Source organism: Dendrobates tinctorius, unplaced genomic scaffold, assembly GCF_039654945.1.
Source record: "Dendrobates tinctorius isolate UK_male_01 unplaced genomic scaffold, ASM3965494v1 ptg000223l, whole genome shotgun sequence".
In the NCBI taxonomy this organism is placed as follows: Eukaryota; Metazoa; Chordata; class Amphibia; order Anura; family Dendrobatidae; genus Dendrobates; species Dendrobates tinctorius.
In genome coordinates, this window is record NW_027361890.1 from 7,226,888 (window position 1) to 7,250,504 (window position 23,617).

Genomic DNA, 23,617 nt, shown 5'->3' on the forward strand with positions numbered 1-23,617 from the left:
AATATTCGCAAATTCCTCCAATTATAAATGCGATATAGTTTTTCCAATTCGCTCTGTCTCTTCCCCCATGTGCAGGCATTGCAGGACCTTAGGTATCCATGATTACGACCACTGATATAGTGACAGTTAGCTAGTTGCTAGTGGTCATATCCATGGATACCTAAGATCCTGCAATGCCTGCACATGAGGAAAGACATAGGGAATCAGAAAAACTATACTACATTTCTAATTGGAGGTATTTGCTATTATTATTACACCTACTAGATATTGTGATAGGATCTTGGAAATAAGAATACTCCCTTAAGCGGGTGCCATATGCATGGATATATTCTTTGCTAGAAGCAATACTTCTATGGTAGAAACCTTCAGAACATTTGAATTCTGATGGAGGCATAAGGAGATACAGTAGAGGCTCCATGCACCATAATGGTAGCCCTATTAAGGCTATTAATGTCTATATACATGAATCTTGACAAATATTCAGTGCAAGTGATAGGCAATTCCCTATTATATTTGTCTGTGTGCGTATTCTGGTAACAAAATTGCTGTTTTATAGCCTTTGCTTTTTATTGACCCACATGCAGCTCAGTTTGTGCGCTCCTGTTGGCTTTTCTGTACAGCCCTCGAAGGGTTGTTTGAGCAATCGGTGATTGCCTCAGAAGCCGGATGCCCACTGATCTGCTTTCAATTAAAAGGTTACTGAGGTTACTGACAATTGCAAATGTTTAGCTACTCTTTAAAGTCTATTAGGTAGCCATGTTTGATGCCAGTAGAGTATGGTCACATCTGGACATAACATTACAGCTTGTGTGGTCACCATTTCTGCCAATGCTGTGAAAAAAACCATGGAGCTGGAGGAGAGCTTATATGGTACAGTTATTTGGATCTTTAAAAAAACAACTGCATTTTTTGGCCAAATGTAAGTTTTTCCCGTGGTAATGTGTGGTAAGATCATTCGCAAATATAATTTTTGCAAAGTCTTGTTAAATTTGGCCACCCATAAGTGGTATAATGAAAAGAGATCCTGTACAACAGCACTGACCCAAAATAAACCATTGAGTATTTAGAATAATGAAGAGACTTGAATTTTGTCCAAAATTAAGTCAAACTTTGTAATTTAGAATCCACCAGACATAACATTGAGCCTTTCAAGTAGAAATACTAATGTATCGAATGTAGCAAGTATCTGGGATAGTAAAGATCTGATCAAGGCATTAGGTAAATTGTCAAAAACAGACCACAGCCCAAAGACAGTCCACAGCCCCTTGTTCAAGAAGAGTATTCCTTAAAAGGTTATTCCCATCTGCAACATTTGTGATGCCATAAAGGTTCAATAGATGGGGGTCCCAAAAGCAAAGGCATTCTTGGCAAATTACCATGAAAATCATATATGTAACCACATCTTCCTAAAAACAGCATGTGATGGGTTCTAATGACAAGATAGATCAGTGTCCCACTACAAAATATGTCATAAATGTCAAAGATGAGACAAGCCCTTTTATGTTTAAAAGATAAAAATGGCAAATTGGACATAATTTCCCACAAATCCTCAAAAATTTGCCAGACAAAATTGTTGGCACCTTTCCAAAGTTGTGGGTAAACAACTTTGTCTCCAGTATGTGATCCCAGTTCTTGGGATAAGTGGAAATCCCAGTGGTCAGACCACTGGGGATTGTGAACTTATCCCCTATTTAATAAGGGATAACTTCCAATCTTCAGGCAACCAATGAAATGTCTTTAAACCATACAACGTTTATATATTGCACCACTCCAGCATTTTTTTTTGTCAATGCTGGAGTGGTGCTACTAATTTAAGTTCTCTGATCCTAGTCTTATACTTACCAGCTGCCATCTTCAGCTCTTCCTGGCACTTCACCGATCCTCAGCTGCCATCTTGTGACCACAATCAATCAATCAATCAATCAAATTTATTATCGCCAAGTACATATTACATATATACAAGGAATTCTTTGTGGCAAAGAGGCAACATAATATATAACAACAGATACAACAAGTAACATCTAACAAGACAGATACAGTATATAGTCTACACATGACGATTTAATTGTTGAACAGAGAGTGGATAGAAGCTGTTCATATGGCGGTTGGTGCTGCATTTGGGGACTCTGAAGCGACGTCCTGAAGGGAGTAGTTGGAATGAGGAGTGTCCCGGGTGAGAGGGATCGGAAGAAATTTTCAATGCGTGGGATCGAATACTCTTATCATAAAGATCCTGGATTTTAGGCAGGGGGGAACCTATAATTCTCTCTGCTGTTCTGAAAGTCCTTTGTAAGCGGAGTTTGTCATGCGCAGTGGCTCCCCCATACCAGACTATCAGAGAGGAACAAATCACAGATCTGATGACAGCATTAAAGAATAAGATCAGCAGATTCTTAGACAAACCATATCTTTTCAGCTGACGCAGGAAGAACATCCTCTGTTGTGCTTTTCTTATAACAGCATCCACGTTTTTCCCCCATTTAAGATCATGAGAGATGATAACACCAAGGAATTTGGTCTCTGTGACCCTAAGAACCACTTCGTCATGGATGTAGATTGGAATTATCTCATGTTGATCTTTCCTAAAATCCACAACCATCTCAGCAGTTTTTTTAGTGTTGAGTACAAGATTATTGGCTTTACACCAGTCACATATTCTTTTCACCTCACTCCGATACAAGTCTTCAGCATTTCCCCTGATGAGACCAATCACAACTTTAGAAGTCAGAGGTAATGGTCACAAGCGCCCAATGTACCATAAGTCTAGGAGAGCCCCATTTAGGATCCCATAGACTTACACTGATTTGTGACGTCAGTTCTCTCCAGCAAACACTGGAGCAATCCAACAAGCACAAACTGCTGGAGATTGATCGGAGATACTGGTAAGGTTGAGACTAAAGCCCGCTCTACATTTAGCGATGCACCAGCGATCCCAACAACGATACGACCCAGTCAGGATCGCTGGTGCATCGCTAAATGGTTGCTAGTGAGCTGCCAAATAGGCAGATCTCACAGCGACGTAGCGACACAGCAGCGATCGTTACTTACCTTTCAGACGCGACGATGATGACGTCCTACCGCCCACGTCCACGCGTCGCTCGTCACCGCCAGCAGGAAACCCAGCAGGAAGCGGCCGACGAGAAATGGACGTGGACAATCTCGCACGATCAGCGATAGCCAGCGGGGGAGCCGGTCGGAGGTAAGTATCACACATAGCGATATCGCTAGCAATATCGCTGCTGCGTCATAAAATCGGTGACGCTTTAGCGATATTGCTAGCGATATCGCTATGTGTAAAGCTCCCTTAAGTGCAAGGAACTTACTGTAGATTAGTAGTACCACTTCAGAGCTGAAAAAAAAAAAGCGTGGTGCTTGAATGCTGGCCATACAAACTAAACTCATTTGGCCATGACTCCCGACTCTTCATAAAATATGTGCTTGACTCATTTAATCGTACGTTTCAATTAAGAGTGAGGGGAATAAAACATATAGGATCCAAAAGTTGGACTGCTACCGTGCACATTAGATTATCTGCTGATATTGGCATTAAAGTGGTTTTACATTACTTGGACAAACCTTTTTTAATTATTATATTCCCCCATGTACAATAAAAACAGCCTGTACTCACCTTCAGTGCAGGTGGTGTTCCAGGGACTTTGGCAAGAGGGCTTTAGGGGCTTGCATGAAATTGTTATGGCACGTGAGCCCTGCAGTTATTCCAGGGGAAGTCAGAAAGCAGAAGCAGTTGTCACTTCATCCGGATGTCAGTTTTATCTGAAGGAAGTGAGAATGAAATGGGCCATTAGCAGTAGCAGGGCTCAAGTGACTCAAGAACCCCAGCGTCGATATTGCTGGAATCGCGTTGACATGGGAGAGCAGTACAGACTGTTTTTTATTTTAAATGGGGGAACATGATAATTTAGAAGGGGTTATCGAAGTAATGTACAAACCTTTTACGTTTCCATGTTTAAAGTTCTTCTATAAACCCTAATTAGAGCCCCTTTGACTAGATATTTATAGATATTGTCACGATTCCACCTATCAATGCGTTGGGATGCAGTTACTAACAGCACACCCATCCAACCTGGTGAAGGTGTGTGCTGAAGCTGTCAGTACTTTGAGTGGCAGCTCAGTCGTCCAGTATGGTTCAGAGGAGTGCTGAACTGTCAGTGTTTTGATTGACTGCTCGGCCATCCAATCTGAGACTGGGAGGTGCTGGGCTGTTCCCTGCCCCAGGTGACTGCCCAGCTACTTAGCTGGGCTGTTAATCCCAGATCTCTGCCAGACAGATTCCTCTTTGTGAGGTTGGTTTCTCTGTGTCTAGTGCTTTTCTTTTAGATCTTTTTGCAACCTGACCTTGTACCTGGTTCTGACCAGCCATTTTGCCTAGCCCCTTTGCTCTGATCCATTATCCTCCTGGTATTCTGACCTTGGACTGTTACCTGACTTTTCGGTTTTTCTTCTGTTTATGATGCACCTTCCTAGCTCTTGACCTTGCACTCTTGACTATCCTGACAGCCCGCTTTTTCATGAGAGATAACTCAGCAGCACAGATATGAGCACCATCATGGCTATTTACCATGCAAAGCAGCACTTGCCATGAGAAAACATCTTGTTCTATAACAATCCCTTCTTTCATTGAAAAATCATTGCGGGGCTGTAACATTTTGTACATGCTCACAATAAGTAGGGTGTGAAACTACATCATGGGATTATTCCGATTTCGACTTTAATCCAGAAGTCTTCAATTAAATCCATGTGCTTTATTGTAAGTAATGGCAGCTGTTGTGAGAATTCTAATACAAGCTATTAGGTGGGCAAATACAAACGATACCATGTGTCATACTAGAAGGGTAAAAAGAAGACCACACACATACACTCACTGGCCACTTTATTAGGTACACCTGTCCAACTGTGTGTTAAGACTTAATTTCTAATCAGCCAATCACATGGCGGCAACTCAGTGCATTTAGGCATGTAGACATGGTCAAGACAATCTCCTGCAGTTCAAACCGAGCATCAGTATGGGGAAGAAAGGTGATTTGAGTGCCTTTGAACGTGGCATGATTGTTGGTGCCAGAAGGGCTGGTCTGAGTATTTCAGAAACTGCTGATCTACTGGGATTTTCACGCACAACCATCTCTAGGGTTTACAGAGAATGGTCCGAAAAAGAAAAAAAATCCAGTGAGCGGCAGTTCTGTGGCCGGAAATGCCATGTTGATGCCAGAGGTCAGAGGAGAATGGGCAGACTGGTTCGAGCTGATAGAAAGGCAACAGTGACTCAAATTGCCACCCGTTACAACCAAGGTAGGCAGAAGAGCATCTCTGAACGCACAGTGCGTCGAACTTTGAGGCAGATGGGCTACAGCAGCAGAAGACCACACTGGGTACCACTCCTCTCAGCTAAGAACAGGAAACTGAGGCTACAATTTGCACAAGCTCATCGAAATTGGACAGTAGAAGATTGGAAAAACGTTGCCTGGTCTGATGAGTCTCGATTTCTGCTGCGACATTCGGATGGTAGGGTCAGAATTTGGCGTAAACAACATGAAAGCATGGATCCATCCTGCCTTGTATCAACGGTTCAGGCTGGTGGTGGTGGTGTCATGGTGTGGGGAATTTTTTCTGGGCACTCTTTGGGCCCCTTGGTACCAATTGAGCATCGTTGCAACGCCACAGCCTACCTGAGTATTGTTGCTGACCATGTCCATCTCTTTATGACCACAATGTACCCAACATCTGATGGCTACTTTCAGCAGGATAATGCGCCATGTCATAAAGCTCGAATCATCTCAGATTGGTTTCTTGAACATGACAATGAGTTTACTGTACTCAAATGGCCTCCTCAGTCACCAGATCTCAATCCAATAGAGCATCTTTGGGATGTGGTGGAACGGGAGATTCGCATCAGGGATGTGCAGCCGACAAATCTGCGCCAACTGTGTGATGCCATCATGTCAATATGGTCCAAAATCTCTGAGGAATGCTTCCAGCACCTTGTTGAATCTCTGCCACGAAGAATTGAGGCAGTTCTGAAGGCAAAAGGGGGTCCAACCCGTTACTAGCATGGTGTACCTAATAAAGTGGCCAGTGAGTGTATATTGTAGCATAAAAAAAGCCATTTTTTTCCCCAAGTAGCCTAACCAACCACAATACACCTTCTCATATTAAAGTTACACTAAGCCCAAAGTAAAAAGCTTATGAGTGCATCCTATATAAATATTATGAGACCTGCTAATAACACTGTTTTTTACATTTTCAAAAATTGTCTGGTTCAGAAATTAATTGTGCCATTTCTTAATTATTGTGACCTGCTGAATTCACTTATAACAATGAAGACTGTCAATTGCCTCTTGTTCTATAATATTGAAAAGTTTTATTTTTACTACTACTTAAAGGGAGTTTGTCAGCAGGTTTTTGCTATGTAATCTGAGGATAGCATGAAATAGCAGTTGAGACACAAAATTTAGTGATGTGTCACTCATTAGGCTTAGAGATTCACCCCCTTATGTGTAAGGTCAGTAAGTGGTTTAGCAATCAGAGAAAAATCCTCGATAAATTTCCTATAATATTTGGTGAATCCCAGAAAATGCTGCAAAGCCTTAAGATCACAAGGTTGAACCCAATCAATAAGGACCTGCACCTTCCCAGGGTCCATCTTTAACCTCTCTGCTGACAAGATAAACCCCAAGAATGAAATTTCCTGAACAGAAAAAAACACATTTCGCTAATTTGGCAAATAAAGAGTTCTCCCCCAACCTTTGTAACATAACACAGACATGTTCCTGGTCAGAAAATTACAATATCATAAAGGACAGTAAATCTCAACATATCTTCCAATGCAATCAGAGAAAATATCATTCATAAAATTTTGAATCACAGCAAGTGCATTGGATAATCCAAATGGTTTTCAATTAGACACTCAGATATTAAAAATGCTGTTTTCCACTCATCATCCATCCTTCCGGATGAGTATCGAATTGTATGCCCCTCTAAGATCAAGTTTAGAAAACACCCTGGCCCCCAGAAGCTGATTATACACTCACTGGCCACTTTATTAGGTACACCATGCTAGTAACGGGTTGGACCCCCTTTTGCCTTCAGAACTGCCTCAATTCTTCGTGGCAGAGATTCAACAAGGTGCTGGAAGCATTCCTCAGAGATTTTGGACCGTATTGACATGATGGCATCACACAGTTGGCGCAGATTTGTCGGCTGCACATCCCTGATGCGAATCTCCCGTTCCACCACATCCCAAAGATGCTCTATTGGATTGAGATCTGGTGACTGAGGAGGCCATTTGAGTACAGTGAACTCATTGTCATGTTCAAGAAACCAATCTGAGATGATTCGAGCTTTATGACATGGCGCATTATCCTGCTGAAAGTAGCCATCAGATGTTGGGTACATTGTGGTCATAAAGGGATGGACATGGTCAGCAACAATACTCAGGTAGGCTGTGGCGTTGCAACGATGCTCAATTGGTACCAAGGGGCCCAAAGAGTGCCAAGAAAAAATTCCCCACACCATGACACCACCACCACCAGCCTGAACCGTTGATACAAGGCAGGATGGATCCATGCTTTCATGTTGTTTACGCCAAATTCTGACCCTACCATCCGAATGTCGCAGCAGAAATCGAGACTCATCAGACCAGGCAACGTTTTTCCAATCTTCTACTGTCCAATTTCGATGAGCTTGTGCAAATTGTAGCCTCAGTTTCCTGTTCTTAGCTGAGAGGAGTGGTACCCGGTGTGGTCTTCTGCTGCTGTAGCCCATCTGCCTCAAAGTTCGACGCACTGTGCGTTCAGAGATGCTCTTCTGCCTACCTTGGTTGTAACGGGTGGCAATTTGAGTCACTGTTGCCTTTCTATCAGCTCGAACCAGTCTGCCCATTCTCCTCTGACCTCTGGCATCAACAAGGCATTTCCGGCCACAGAACTGCCGCTCACTGGATTTTTTTTCTTTTTCGGACCATTCTCTGTAAACCCTAGAGATGGTTGTGCGTGAAAATCCCAGTAGATCAGCAGTTTCTGAAATACTCAGACCAGCCCTTCTGGCACCAACAATCATGCCACGTTCAAAGGCACTCAAATCACCTTTCTTCCCCATACTGATGCTCGGTTTGAACTGCAGGAGATTGTCTTGACCATGTCTACATGCCTAAATGCACTGAGTTGCCGCCATGTGATTGGCTGATTAGAAATTAAGTCTTAACACACAGTTGGACAGGTGTACCTAATAAAGTGGCCAGTGAGTGTATAGGTCGGGGATGAGTACAAGTGGTAAAGTAATTTTTTAACTGTGATTTTGTTAAGTTTTCGGAAATCAAGGCAAGGATGGAGACCATCTTAATTTTTTAGAAAGAAAAATCTGGCAGCTACAGGTGAGGAGAAAGGACAGATATGACCCTTCCATAAACTTTTGTTAACATATTCTTTCATGGCGGTCTGATCATGCCCCGACAAATTGTAAAGGCGAGCTTTAGGCAATCTGGCATTAGGAATAAGATCAATAGCACAATCATAAGGGAAGTAGTATCTCCGCCTTTTTTTCTGAGAATACATTTCCGAAGTCATTCAGGTACCCAGACACTTCAGACAAGCAAAGCATATTTGTATAGTTTTTAGACATTTCTTGCAACAATTGGGGATCCATTTAACAATCTCCTCCTGACACCAATCAATAATAGGATTGTGAATCTGCAATCATGGAAGCCCCACTACCAACCAAGAAAATTATTCAAAACAGGAGATGGATTCAGAGAGAAGTGCTCCCACTTGGGGGACAAGCTGGGCAATTCTTGAGAAAATGTCCAGAGAGACCACAGCACAGACAGAGTCCAAGATCTTGTCTACGTCTTTTCTCCACAACACAGAGACTGGCAACTCTAACCTCCAATAAATGTACCTGCTCCGGGGAAGTATAATGGACAACCTGCTGTTCACCATGTCTCTCACAGATTGTGTGGTCCATATGTAACGGGGACCAGGGAGGTAGTTGATTTGTTTGCTCTGTCACACCCTGGTCTCCCACTACATACACACGATGTCCCATTATTAGCATAACCTTCTTCTTGTTTTCGGATCCGTCATAGTCCCCTCTGATCTGCTGAGGATTTCCTTCTGATGGTTTCATGAAAAGAGAGACAGAGTCCAGTTCCAACTTAAAATAAACAATTTTACTAGGTTCTAATTTCAGTATGTCCAGCTCAGTCACAGAAGCAACATAGGGTTCATCACAGAGTACATCCTTTTCTTTCCCTGTGCTTTCCCTCACTTCTTCCAGAATGTCCCAGTGTCGTTTGGTACCGCAGCATTCCTTCTGGCCAGCCTCCCTAACTGTAGGCGTTCCCTTGTCCGTTTCACCCCAGACAAAAGGGCATCTGCCCACGTAGTTATCTGCCACATATTGGAGCTGCCTGCATTACTTTCCTGCTGTGACCTTCGGCCCACAGGCCCTGGACGACTGGGCTACTTGTTAAACATTACATTGCCAACTGCCCTGTCCGGGCTCCCAGGCCATACTGTTAAAATGAGATAAAACTCACTGACTGACCCACAGTTGGCCCCTCCAATGTTAACCATTTCCTAACCTATTCTAAGTGTGCTAATGTGTCCCCATCTAGTGGGCCAACTTCAACACTACAACTTAGCAAGTAGAAAAAGAGTGGCACTCACCATCCTTAAAATTTCACTTTATTTCAGCAATTTTTAAAACATCCAGGTCAGGAGAGTTGTTGGTGGAACAGAGAGCTGGGACGATGATCGCTCACGCACGCGCACTTCAACAGGTCCAAAATAAAGTGAAATTTTAAGGACAGTGAATGCCACTATTTTTCTACTTGCAACATGGACTGCATTTTTGTCTTTTTTATGAATGGACACCCAGGAGTTTGATTTGGGCAGCCAATATAGCGGATTGGATTTGCACAATTAATCCAGCATATGTGCTGCAGTGGTGCGGATCATTTTGTCTTGCTTGGCATTTCATCAACTTCAACACTTCACTTTCCCTACACATGTACATTGTATTACACACATATATGTGGTTATCAGACATATCAGCTGAAACCATGACGTGCTTAAGGGGGTGGGGCATAAACCAATCTCTGTACCCCTTACATCCCTCCATCCTTTAAACATGGTCGTCTGTTGTGAATTCACTTTCTGGCCTACCTCTGGTTACTGGTGAAAGTAGTTGAGATGGTTATATTGACAGAGGGGTCGCGAGTTCTCTTTCCGGGCTCCCTCTGGTGGTTACAGGAGGTAGTGGAGCTGATCTAATTAACAAAGGCCTGCCACCTGATAATGAGGACGACGATTGGACATTGGGAGTTTCTGACTAGATTTAAGACAGCCGACTCCCTCTATCCCTGCTGGTGATTTTTTTCCTGCCTCCTGAGGTCTTAGTTTCCAGCTCAAGCTAAGTGTTCTTTTGCTATTGTTCACATTTGATTTGGTTTTGTCTATTTCAGTTTTGTGTGGTCAGCCAGCCCCGGCTGGGGCTGTGCTGAATTTCCATCCTTATGTTACTGTTTGTGCCAGTTTGTTTTTGTCCCTTATTTGCTCTGTTTTCAGAATATACCAGAGTGCTGATATAGTGTGTGAAGTCTAGCGATCTCAGTATTTTTTCTATCAGACGTGTTGGGCATTTTTTGCAGGGTTTTTTGCGTGTTTGCAGACAGTGTCTTTCCTTTCCTGTCCTATCTAGTTAGTTTGGGCCCCATCATTTGCTCAGCCTATTTTCCGACCTGCGTTTGTGTTTTCATCTTGTCTCATCGACAATATATGTTTGGGGGCTATCTATTCCTTTGGGGGTCTGCTCTGGGGCAGTTTAGATTTCCCCTTTCTTTCTTTAGGCTTATTTAGTTCTCCAGCTGTGTCGAGGCGTCTAGAATCATCGTAGGTACAGTCCACAGCTACTGCGAGTTGTGTGGATAGGATCAGGGGTCTGCAATATGCTTAGTTACCAACCTCTCTGGTTTTCTGTGGCTTAGTTTGGTCTTGCTTTCCTCCTCGGTGACCCAATCATAACAGTCGTCCCTGACCATATGGTGCTGGTGGAACAACTTTATTAGTTACACTAAGATACTAAACGCAGGGAGGTAAATGAGTAAAATGGCATAAAAAGTCTTTTCAGCTCAGCAGATGGTGCCGGAGATCATCCCCGCAGTCGCAGAAAGTCTTATCACTCCATAAGAGTCCGTGAAATGCACATCTGTTTGTTATAGAAAAAACGGTTTGTGACCACAGAAAGGTTTTGTTTTTTTCACAAACCAACGTCCGTTTTCCTATAGCAATTTTAACAGGTGCCTGAGAACAGTCTTTCCATTGGCACCACAAGTCCATACTGAAAGCATCCGGACCCTCTCACCAGGTCCTCAGTCCTTGGGGGTTTCTCCTGTTATGAATAGGTCACCGAGGAGGAACCACAAAAAGCTAAGTCCCAGAAAACCAGAGAGGTTGGTAACTATGCAGATTGCAGATCCCTGATCTTAACCACACAAATAACAGTAGCAGTGGAGCGTTCCTACGATGTTCCTAGATGCCTCGTCACCGCCGGAGGACTACATAAACCTAAAGCAAGAAAAAGGAAAACTAACTGCCCCAGAGCAGACCCCAAAGGAATAGACAGCCCCCACACAAGTAATGACAGTGAAGCAAGATGAAAACACAAACACAGGCAGGACAATAGGCTGAGCAAACGATGGGGACCGACTAACTAGAAAGGACAGGAAAGGAAAGCCACTGTCTGCAATCTGCCAAAAAACCCTACCAAAATAATGTCCAACACGTCTGATAGCAAAATTAACCCTGAAGTCACTAGACTTCTCCCACTATATCAGCACTCTGAAATATTCTGAAACAGAGCAAAAGAGGCCAATCTAATAAGGGACAAAAAGGCAAATTGGCAAATACAGATAAATAGGAGTGGAAGTTCAGCATAGCCCCAGCAGGGGCAAGCTGACCACACAAGAAACTGAATTGACCTACAAGCGCAAGTGTGAACATTAGCAAAAAACAAACTTAACTTGAGAAGACTGGAAGAGAGCTGAAGTCCAAGACCTGAGAAGCAGACTGAATCACCAACACCAGGATAGGGCGTCGGCTGTCTTATATCCAGTCTGATACTCCAGAGATCCAATCGTTATCCTCCTCATCAGGTGGCAGATCACTACCACTTAAACCAACCTCACTACCTCCTGTCACCACCAGAGGGAGAACGGAAGGAGAACTCTCAACTGGTGGAGCAGAAAATGAGCTCATAACATTCTTCCCTCCCTCCTTTGCATGGAGTACTGCTCTTTTTTTCCTTTTACCGTATGCGGGCTGCCTATTCCTAGAAATAAATACAGGGCAAGCTCAAAACCCAGTCTATTACAGCAGCCGCACACGATCCGTTTCTCAGTCCAAGGTCCCGTAACTCCATAGGGTCAAAGTCCTGCCATCCAGCAGAGGAAGCACAACAGGCGTATCAAAACTGGGATGGGGGTCAAAACATCATTCACTTGTGACTTGTGCCGGCCACACTAAACCCCAACTTGGGGTGCTCCAGGGCTCCTTTGCCCACGGGGACGTGGAACAGTCCTGTTCTTCATTCCTTTAGGTGCAACAAGCGCAACTTTTCCTTTAAAGTACAGGCATCACTTCAGCGACACGCGTCCCGTGCCACTTTAGCATCTGTCGGGCTCCATGCCCGTGCTCTGGTCGCTGACGACTCTGCAACCGCAGAGGTCAGGTGCAGCTGCTGCAGTGACAGTAGAGGGGTAGGCCTCACAGAGGTTAATGCCACAGCAAAATATCCCCGAGGGCTATCCTCTTTAAAGACACCCAATCTCCCTCCTGCAGGGGCCTCCCATACTTTACTGAGGCGGCATTCACATACACCTTAGCGTTGGTGCCCATCTCACAAATAAATCCATAGCCATGGTCGATGTCCGTATAGACCAGCTGCCCACTCGTGCGACATCCGGGCATAGCGCCTCCTCCGGGTGGTGCAGCTCTGCCCATACCTCCTTCTCCCGCTGTTTTTTACGCTGAATTACCCCCTCAATCAAGGAAGCCTGCCCGGGGAATGGGAAGGAGCCCTCTGTCGTCTGGTGGAACCGCGACAGGCCGAGGGACGAGGTGTTGCTGAGCGTGGGTCTGCTCTCTGGGGTTTGGGGCCGATGTACAGTCCAGCTTTCCAGGGTCAGGGGCCGAGGACCACTCACCGCCATCTGCTCCAGCCTCCTAGCCGCGACCATCCCGTAACTTTCGGATCCTTCTGCCCCAGCGGCTGCGTACTCAGGCTCAGACTCCTCCGGTCAGAACACCCACAAAGGGTGAGGTTACAGTTGACCTCCATCTTCGCGCCATTTTCCGCCATATTCAGAGCCGACATTTTTGTCACAATCAGGGTATCAGTCACATCCAGGATATCAGACACTTTAAAGGCATCTTCAAGTTTCAGGGTATCAGTCATAACGGCATCCCCACATTGCAAGGTTACCGGATCCTGCCGATTATGCCAAGTTTAACGGGGACCAGGGAGGTAGTAGTGGCTGATGGTGGTTGCTCTGTCACACCCTGGTGTCCCGCCACATACACACAATGTCCCCTTTGTAGCATATCTTTCTTCCCATTTTTGGATCCATCAGGGTCGGTCCCATCTGATCTGCTGAGGATTTCCTTCTGACGGTTTCATGCAAAGAGAGACAGAGTCCAGTTCCAACTTAAATTAAACAATTTTACTAGGCTCCAATCTCAGTACGTCCAGCTCAGTCACAGAAGCAACATAGGGTTCATCACAGAGTGCATCCTTTTCTTTCCCTGTGCTTTCCCTGTGCTTTTCCTCACTTACTGCAGCTTTCCTTTTGGCCAGCCTCACTATCTGTAGGAGATCCCCTGTCTGTTTTGCCCCAGACATACGGGCATCTGCCCACATAGTTACAGTAGCTGCCACATATTGGAGCTACCTGCTGTGACCTTCGGCCCACAGGCCCTGGATGACTGGGCTACTTGTTCAACGTTGCATTGCCAACTGCCCTGTCCAGGCTCCCAGGCCCTACTGACTAAAATGAGATAAACTCACTGACTTACCCGCAGTTGGCCTCTCCAATGTTAACCATTTCCTAACCTATTCTATGTGTGCTAATGTGTCCCCATCTAGTGGGCTAACTTCAACACTATGCTTTCCCTTTACATGTACATTGTATTACACATTACCACATTTATATATAGACATATTACCAGCTGAAACCATGGTGTGCTTAAGGGGGTGGGGCATAAACCAGTCTCTGTACCCCTTACACATACGCATGGCCTGAGAACAAGGGGCATCATGAAGGACCAGAGCACCCTTAAGGGTTTCAGAAAGGCATTTCTGGAACTGGCACCTGAGAGATGCATCATTCCACAGAACTTCAGTGGACCAATGCCAGAACTGAGTACAGTAGTCCTCAGCTGTGTGACCCCCCCCCCCGTGTCAGGTTCATGATCGTAGCCTAAGTGACCTGGATCATGTCGGCTTTGTCATAGATCAGACCTAAACTGTCAAAAAATCCGTCAACAGAAAACCGTTCAGAGGATTGTGGGGACAAGAAAAATGTCAAGGTCTGAAGACTCAATCACAGTAGGGACATGATTATTCTCTTTATGACCAAGAGCGCAAGGTAAAAAAATACTAAGAGCTCTCCCTGAATACCCTAAACTGGTCTTTATAGCTCAAAAATTTACCAGGGAGGATTATTACAGGTTCGGGAGAGACCAACTGTACATCAGAGGGTACTGATGTCACAGCCACTGATAGCAGTGTAGGACTATAGGAGGTCTTCATCATGTTAATTACCTGACCTTGCAACTGGCATTGTGATGACTACAAACTTTGACATTCCTTAGCCAGATCCTGAGTCATCTGCATGAAATTCGCCACCTGGTTACTGAGCGTGTGAATAGGCTCCATACTGGCGAAAAAGAAAAACGTATTGGCCAGATGTAATGTGACGCTGAGTCACTTCTCATGGCCAAGCCGTGAGATGGTATCATCAAGGAGGTCAAAAGCCAAGAAGGTCATAAACAGAAAGAAAGACAAAGGTGTAGTTAGGTAACGTTCCGAGGTCAGAATTCCAGGAGGATAGCGGATCAGAGCAGAAGGGGTTAAACAGACGGATGGTCAGAATGAGATCCAAGGTGAAGCAATGAAAGATCTACAAACAGAATACAAGGCGCAGAGAGTCAAACCACACTTAGCCTAATGTACGTCTGGCAGAGGTCTGGGAATAAAGCCCCCGTTACACACTGCGATATCGCTAGCAATATCGCTGTAAAGTCACCGATTTTGTGACGTTATAGCGATATTGCTAGCGATATCGCTGCATGTGATACTTACCTCCGACCGGCTCCCCCGCTGGTTATCGCTGATCGCGCGAGAAGCTGCTGGACCATTGCTCGTCGTCTGCTTCCTGCGGCGCTTCCTGCTGTGACGACGAGCGACGCGTGGAGCCGGGCGGGAGGACGCAGGATCGCCGCGTCTGACAGGTAAGTAGCGATCCCCGTCCCCAGCGATGTCGCTAGTGAGATCTGCCTGAGTGGCAGCTCACTAGCAACCACCTAGCGATGCACCAGCGATCCTGACCGCGTCATATCGCTGCTCGGGATCGCTGGTGAGTCGCTAGGTGTAACGGTACCCTAACAGCCCAGTTAATTAGCCTGGCAATCACCTGAGACAATGAACACCTGGAGACAGCCAGCGCCTACCAGTCTCAGATTCGACGACCTAGATATCAATGAACACACTGACAGCTCAGCATGCCCCTACACCAGACTAGACGACTGAGCTGACAAAGTACTGACAACTTCAGTACGCACCTGTACCAGATTGGAGGGCTGAGCTGTCAGTAACTACATCCCAGACAGATGTAGGGGTGGAACCATGACAATAACTCTATAGCCAACTGATGACATAATACTGATGATGCAATCTTAAAGATGCAATATTCCCCTATAGTTGCATAAAAGACCATCATAAATAACCACCAATGTATCTTGTAGATTAGAGCCAATTAACACATTAAGGCAACATTTTCAGCACCTCAAAATTAGTTGGGGTTAATTTCTTCTGACCAGTGTAATATTTACATATGCTGCTTAAAAAAAAAAATAAAGAAACACTTAAATTGCAATTGGCTCCGTATGAAGGAAAGATTGGAGTTGAAAATTTTTACTGATAAAAATTATGCAATTCACTGAGAACAAAATGGTGCATCAAAGGTCAATGGAGACAGAAGTCATTAGACAATTGAGGGCGGGATTCCAAATATCACCAAAAATCAAAGTAAAAAAATGAATTCACAGGAAGATCCCATTTACTTGAATTTTGTCACAGCAACTAAGCGAGGTGGAGGGGGTACTGGCTTATTCGTAAAATCATCCTTACAGCCATTCTACGACATAATATATGTGAGGCAAATGAAAATGTTGATTTCGTTGGGTTGAAATAAGGGGAAAGAGAAAGTAACATAAAATACTGATGGGGTTTATTACAAGTCTCCACGTATAATGGAGACGGCAGAAAATCTAATATAAAAAGCTCAATGTGTGTGTGTGTGTGTATGTTTGTACAGTATGTATGTATGCGTGTATGTCCGGGATTGGCATCTGCATCGTCGCAGCTACAGACACAAAATTTTGCACAGTTACTCGTGTGGACCCCGAGAGCTTCATAGGCTATGTTGTGAGGCGAAATTTTAACCCCGCGCGTTCCAATTCACCAAACAATTTGGCCTATTATTCTTATCATTTCTATGGTGTTATCCTTCTGTAAAGCTGGAAATAACACAATTTATTACCGTGCCAACACAGACCACCCTCTGACACAGACTGCAGGGGGAGCCCAGTATCACACAGGATAGGATTAGATACACAGCTCAGCAGTCAGTATCACACAGGATAGGAATACATACACGGCTCAGCAGACAGTATCACACAGGATAGGATTAGATACACAGCTCAGCACACAGTCTCACACAGAATAGTATTAGATACACAGCTCAGCAGACAGTATCACACAGAATAGGATTAGATACACGGCTCAGCAGTCAGTATCACACAGGATAGGCTTAGATACACTACTCAGTAGTCAGTATCACACAGGAGAGAATTAGATACACTGCTCAGCAGTCAGTATCACACAGGATAGGATTAGATACACTGCTCAGCAGTCAGTATCACACAGGATAGGATTAGATACACGGCTGAGCAGTCAGTATCACACAGGATATTATTAGATACACAGCTCAGCACACAGTATCACACAGAATAGTGTTAGATACACGGCTCAGCAGACAGTATCACGCAGAAGTATTAGAAACACAGCTCAGCACACAGTATCACACAGAATAGGATTAGATACATGGCTCAGCAGTCAGTATCACACAGGATAGGCTTAGATACACTGCTCAGTAGTCAGTATCACACAGGATAGGATTAGATACACAGCTCAGCAGTCAGTATCACACAGGAGAGGATTAGATACACTGCTCAGCAGTCAGTATCACACAGGATAGGATTAGATACACGGCTGAGCAGTCAGTATCACACAGGATATTATTAGATACACAGCTCAGCACACAGTATCACACAGAATAGTGTTACATACACGGCTCAGCAGACAGTATCACACAGAATAGTATTAGATACACAGCTCAGCACACAGTATCACACAGAATAGTATTAGATACACAGCTCAGCACACAGTATCACACAGAATAGTATTAGATACACAGCATCACACAGAATAGTATTAGATACACGGCTCAGCAGACAGTATCACACAGAATAGGATTAGATACACGGCTCAGCAGTCAGTATCACACAGGATAGGATTAGATACACGGTTGAGCAGTCAGTAACACACGATAGGATTAGGCACACTGCTCAGCAGTCAGTATCACACAGGATAGGACTAGATACACAGCTGAGCAGTCAGTAACACACGATAGGATTAGATACACAGCTCAGCAGAAAGTATCACACAGGAGAGGATTAGGAACACAGCTCAGCAGACATCACACAGGATAGGGTTAGATACACAGCTCACAAACAGGATGTGCCAAAGGAGAGGACATTTTCATTCCAAGAATTACACTCATTCCATCTGATTTGTTTTTTGATTTTAAACGCCTCCAGTTTCCAGTTCAACTGCTATTTGCAATGTCCATTAACAATGCTCAGGAACAGGCCTTGAAAGTAGTAGGGATCAATTTGCAATCTCCATGCTTTTCCCATGGTCAACTTTACGTGGTCTGTTCAAGAGTTGGAACTGCCAAAAATCTGTTCATCTTTGCACCGAAAGGAAAAACCAAAAATGTTGTTTATCAAAAGGCTCTTGAATGAGTTGAAAATAAAATACTATCTATACTTAGGTAATCATTTAGTTAATTTGTGTTGCAAATCTGTAGTGTTGAATATATGATGTGAAATGTTTTTATGTGCAATATAATCATTATAATTTGTTATAACCACAGTTGGTTACTATGCCCGGGCAACGCCGGGCTCTTCAGCTAGTATCATATATATGGGTTGGGGGGGGGGTCACTTCTGTAATAGTGTTCATAAAATATTATGGTTTCATGAATTCCTTAATAAGATGTATAGTGAAGTGGCTAAAATGACACTAAACTTTAGGAAGCCAAATTTTTAATAGCTAAAAGATGATCTTAGTGTCATAAACTGGGACAATGTCCTTTAAAATAAAAATGGGAAACCTCCATAAACATCCTGAATAGGACCTGTGCACAATGTATACCCTATGGAAGTAAACGAGCTAGAAATAGGAGAAAATCACTAGGGCAAGATACAGCTGCAATGGGCACAATAAATAAAAATAAAGCATTTAGGGAATTAAAGTAAGAGGGGAGTGTTGAGGAATCAAATAATTACAGAGAAAAATATTATTTAAGAAAAAAATATATATCAGGGCAGCAAAGACTGAGACAGAAGAGCTTGTTGAAAAAAAAAAAAAAAATCCAAAAATATTCTTCAAGTACATAAACAATAAGAAATTCAAAAATAGTCAGGGTGAAATGGTGGAGGGGGCCAATCTACTAGATGCCTTTTTCTCTACAGTATTTACACACGAAAATCCCATGACAGAGGACATGATCAAGGATACTAGAAATTCTCAAACTCTACTCAAGGCAACATCTTTGATGGCTTTCTAATAGATGCTATCCTGCAGAATCTAAAAAGAAAAGCCTCATGAGCCAACATCAATATGGGTTTATAAGGGATCAATTCTGTCAGATTATTTTGATTACCTTATATGCGGAGCTAGGTTTAAAGTCCCCGTCACACACAGCGAGATCGCTGCTGAGTCACGGTGACGCAACAGCGATCTCACCAGCAATATCGCTGTGTGTGACACGTATCAGCGACCTGCCCCCCCCCCCCGCCAGGTATCGCTGATCGTACTCGAATGCCCTGGACCATTTTTTGATCGTTGGTCTCCCGCTGGCCAGCACGCATCGCTGCGTGTGGCAGGCGGGAGACCAGCGATCAGCGAGCTGGACGCTGGTTTCCAATGTAAATGCGGGCAACTAAGAGCGTGCGTCACTTAGTTACCCGCTGTATGCCTTAGATACCAGCGTGCTGGTGCTGGGAGCTGGTATCTAAGGTAAATAGTGGTTTTCTAATTGCGGCGCAGCGCTTTGAAGCCCGCTGTTTACCTTGGTTACCAGCTCCCTGCACCAGCACGCTGGTATCTAAGGTACACAGCGGGTAACTAAGCGACATGTGCACTTGTTACCCGAATCGTCGCTGTCCTGATCGCTGCTGAGATCTGCTCACCAGCGATCATGTAGCGACACACCAGCGATCCTGACAAGGTCATATCGTTGTCTGGATAGCTGGTGCGTCGCTATGTATGATGGGGCCCTAAGACAGGACCAGGCCGTGGCTGTTGACTATCTAGACTTTTTAAAGGTGTTTGATAAAGAGTCACATTATAGGTTAGTACTTAAAATGAGACCAATGGGACTAGGAGAATATATTTGTAATATGATTAACAAGGAAGCAAAGGGCGGTTATTAATGGAACACATTCAGATTGGGTCACAGCGAATAGTGGGGTACTACAGGGGTCAGTATTAGGCCCTCTTCTCGTTAACATATTTATTATTGACCGTTAACAGCTACCTGTCTGTAACTTCTCAGACAGATTAAAAAAAAAGTACTTGATAACCCCTTTAATGCAGAATGTACTTGTGGTAACAGGGTTTCTAAACTTTGTTTTAATTTTTTTTCTGAAAAACTGAGTAAAAATCACTGAAACCTACATTTAAGAGAACTCTTTAACATGTATGGTCTATCGAACAAATAATTTAGGCTGTCCTCTTGTGTTGGATGTGTATCAACATCCCCAAAACACATCATTATTACGAATATTATTATTATTTATTTTTAGAGCACCATTAATTCCATGGTGCTGTACATGTGAATAGGGTTTATATACAAAATCCAAATATAAATGACAAAATGCAGTGAAAGACTTGTACAGAGGGGAAAGGACCCTGCTCTTGTGGGTTTAAAGCCTACAGGGTAATGGGAAAGGAGGCAGTTAGTTGGGGGGGGGTCACATCAACCTCCTCTAATCTGCATTCCCTTATAAAAGTGCAAATACCACATGCAAGAATCCTAAATTAAATGTAGCTGGATATATGACTTTGCCCTAAGGCTGTGTTTTAAAAAAGGTCCTGGGTTTCCAATCCATGAGACTCAGAGCAGGTCCTATTTTCATCCATTTTGTGGATCAGACTCAGCCATTAAAGACTACGGGAATCCGTATAAACCAGATGAAATGCGGAAACATACTTTTTCATCCGTTTTTAACTAATACATTGTTAAGAGACAAGGGATAAACAAAGTTCACAGTTTATCTTCTTCAGTTTTTAGAAACATCTAAGAAAAAACATAATCAACACGGATGTCGAACAGAGGCAAAACGGATGACACGTGAGTGAAAAACAGTTGGTTTTACAAATATGTTAAAATGGAAACGGATGTGGTATGTGGCATAAAGGTCCTCATAAACACTAGATAGCGGTCAGGTACACAGTGGTTGTGCCAACAGCTATCTCCTCTAATTTCTCCATGCTCAGGAACACATGGCTTAGCCGAAGTAAAGTTTTCACCTATCCACGCCTTTGGCAGCCCATAGAGAATGAAAGGAGCCACATGCGAAAAATCGCCCTGCCTCTCCATTCCGACCTGAGATGAAAGTGTCCTGCTCAGCCGATTGATGAGGGTCCCAGTAGTTGGGATAAGTGATAACTTCTCTTCACCGTACAACTTCAAATGCCAGAGTTAGGCTGAGTTCACACGTGGCGTTTTTTTCGCGTTTCCGCGGCGGTTTTAACCGCGCGATTTTGCAGCGAAAACGCGAAAAATAAGCATCCCATGCATTCCTATGGGATTCCGCAATGCTGTGCTAATGCTGCGGTTTTTACCGCGGCGGAATCGCTTCGCGGTAAAAACCGCAGCATGCTCATTAATTTGCGGAATCGCGGCGATCCCGCACCCATAGGAATGCATTGTTCCGCTTACTTCCCGCATGTGGCTGTGCACACCATGCGAAAAGTAAGCAGAACAATTGCGGATGGTACCCATGGTCCGGAGGAGAGAAGACTGTCCTCCGGGCTTTGGGTACCATATCCCTGTAAAAAATAGAATTTAAAAATAAAAAATATTGTTATTCTCACCCTCCGGCGTCCCGCGCAGCCTTCCCGCTTCTCTTCACGCTCTCGTTCCCAGTAGTCCTTTGCGAAAATGCTCGCGATGACGTCCCTTCTCGCGGTCATTCGCACGACGTCATCGCGAATTACCGCGAGACGTCGCGATCCCGCGAGAACTGACGTCATCGCGGGCATTTTCGCAAAGGATTACTGGGAACGGATGCGCGGGACGTCGGAGGGTGAGAATAACACTATTTTTTATTTTTTTTTACATTCTATCTTTTACTACTGATGCCGCATAGGCGGCCTAAGTAGTAAAAAGTTGGTCACACTCGTCAAACACTGTGTTTGACGAGTGTGACCAACCTGTCAATCAGTTCTCCAAGCGATGCTACAGATCGCTTGGAAAACGCTAGCATTTTGCAAGCTAAATACGCTTGCAAAATGCTAGTTTTTCCGCGGGAAAATCGCGGGAATTTAAAATGCGATTTTCCCACGGACTGGAATTCCGGAATTCTCGCGGTAATTTCCGCGAGAGTTCCGGTACGTGTGCACTTAGCCTAATAGTCAACTGAAATATTATTTATTGTCGAAGGATTAAAGAGAAACAGTCATCTTTCCAGACATTTAAACACTTTCTTTCCCAATCTATTCTGCTATTTCTAAACACTGTTTTTCGGTGATTACTTTGTACCTCCGTTCATACTCCACCCACACACACAAATGATACACCATTTCAAAGGTAAACTTGCCCCCTTCAGCAAGAAAATAGCAGCAAACCACACATCCACGATTTGATCACAAAATACAGATTAAACATTTATTTTCATAAACCTGCAGTAAGGAAAAATGACCTGCAGGTGGCACCACAGTACCCCAAAGCACACTACCACAAAGCTGCTTACAGACATCACAAACAAATCCAAACATTTGCCTTGGGGGCTTTTTAGCTTGCCAAACTGCTTGCCCAGCCTATTTTTGCCAAATTTGAGGATTGCACACTTCACTGCAGGTGAGTCACATATGCAAACACATTTGTAAACAAGCACTGCCTATTGAATTGCACACTTGCTCTGTTCATACTCCACCCACACAAACAAATGAAACACCATTAGAAAGGTCAAATGACCTGCAGGTGGCAGCACACTACCCCAAAGCACACTACCACAAAGCTGCTTACAGACGTCACAAACAAATCCAAACATTTGCCTTGGGGTCTTTCCAGCTTGCCCAGCCTATTTCAGGCACATTGGAGGATTGCACACTTCACTGCAGGTGAGTTACATATGCAAACACATTTGTAAACATGCACTGCTTTTTCGCTGATTACTTCGCCCCCCCCCCCCCACACACACACAAATGATACACCATTTGAAAAGTAAACTTTGCCCCCTTCAGGCAGAAAAGAGCCAAACAAACCACACATTCATGATTTTATCACTAAATACAGTTAAAACATTAATTTCCATAAACCTGCAGAAAGACACAATGACCTGCAGGTGGCACCTCAACCGGAAGACATTTTTTGGCCTCTACTTATCAAACCAATGTATTGTATTACCAATCTACATATATACAGTGGGGAAAAAAAGTATTTAGTCAGTCAGCAATAGTGCAAGTTCCACCACTTAAAAAGATGAGAGGCGTCTGTAATTTACATCATAGGTAGACCTCAACTATGGGAGACAAACTGAGAAAAAAAAATCCAGAAAATCACATTGTCTGTTTTTTTTTCATTTTATTTGCATATTATGGTGGAAAATAAGTATTTGGTCAGAAACAAAATTTCATCTCAATACTTTGTGATATATCCTTTGTTGGCAATGACAGAGGTCAAACGTTTTCTGTAAGTCTTCACAAGGTTGCCACACACTGTTGTTGGTATGTTGGCCCATTCCTCCATGCA

At 43.9% G+C, this 23,617-nt stretch overlaps 1 protein-coding gene across 8 annotated transcripts in view; it reads right to left on the bottom strand.

Annotated features, from left to right (window-relative positions):
- The window catches only part of LPIN3 (lipin 3), a 207,052-nt gene that overhangs the window by 125,276 nt on the left and 58,159 nt on the right, over nt 1-23,617 (bottom strand). For 2 of the 8 annotated variants that reach the window (XM_073555291.1, XM_073555292.1), the window contains exon 2: nt 3,629-3,774. The exons of the other annotated variants lie outside the window; for them this stretch is intronic. The gene's annotated coding sequence lies outside the window, so the exon portion shown is untranslated. The remainder of the gene's footprint in view (nt 1-3,628; nt 3,775-23,617) is intronic. 8 annotated transcript variants of the gene reach the window in all.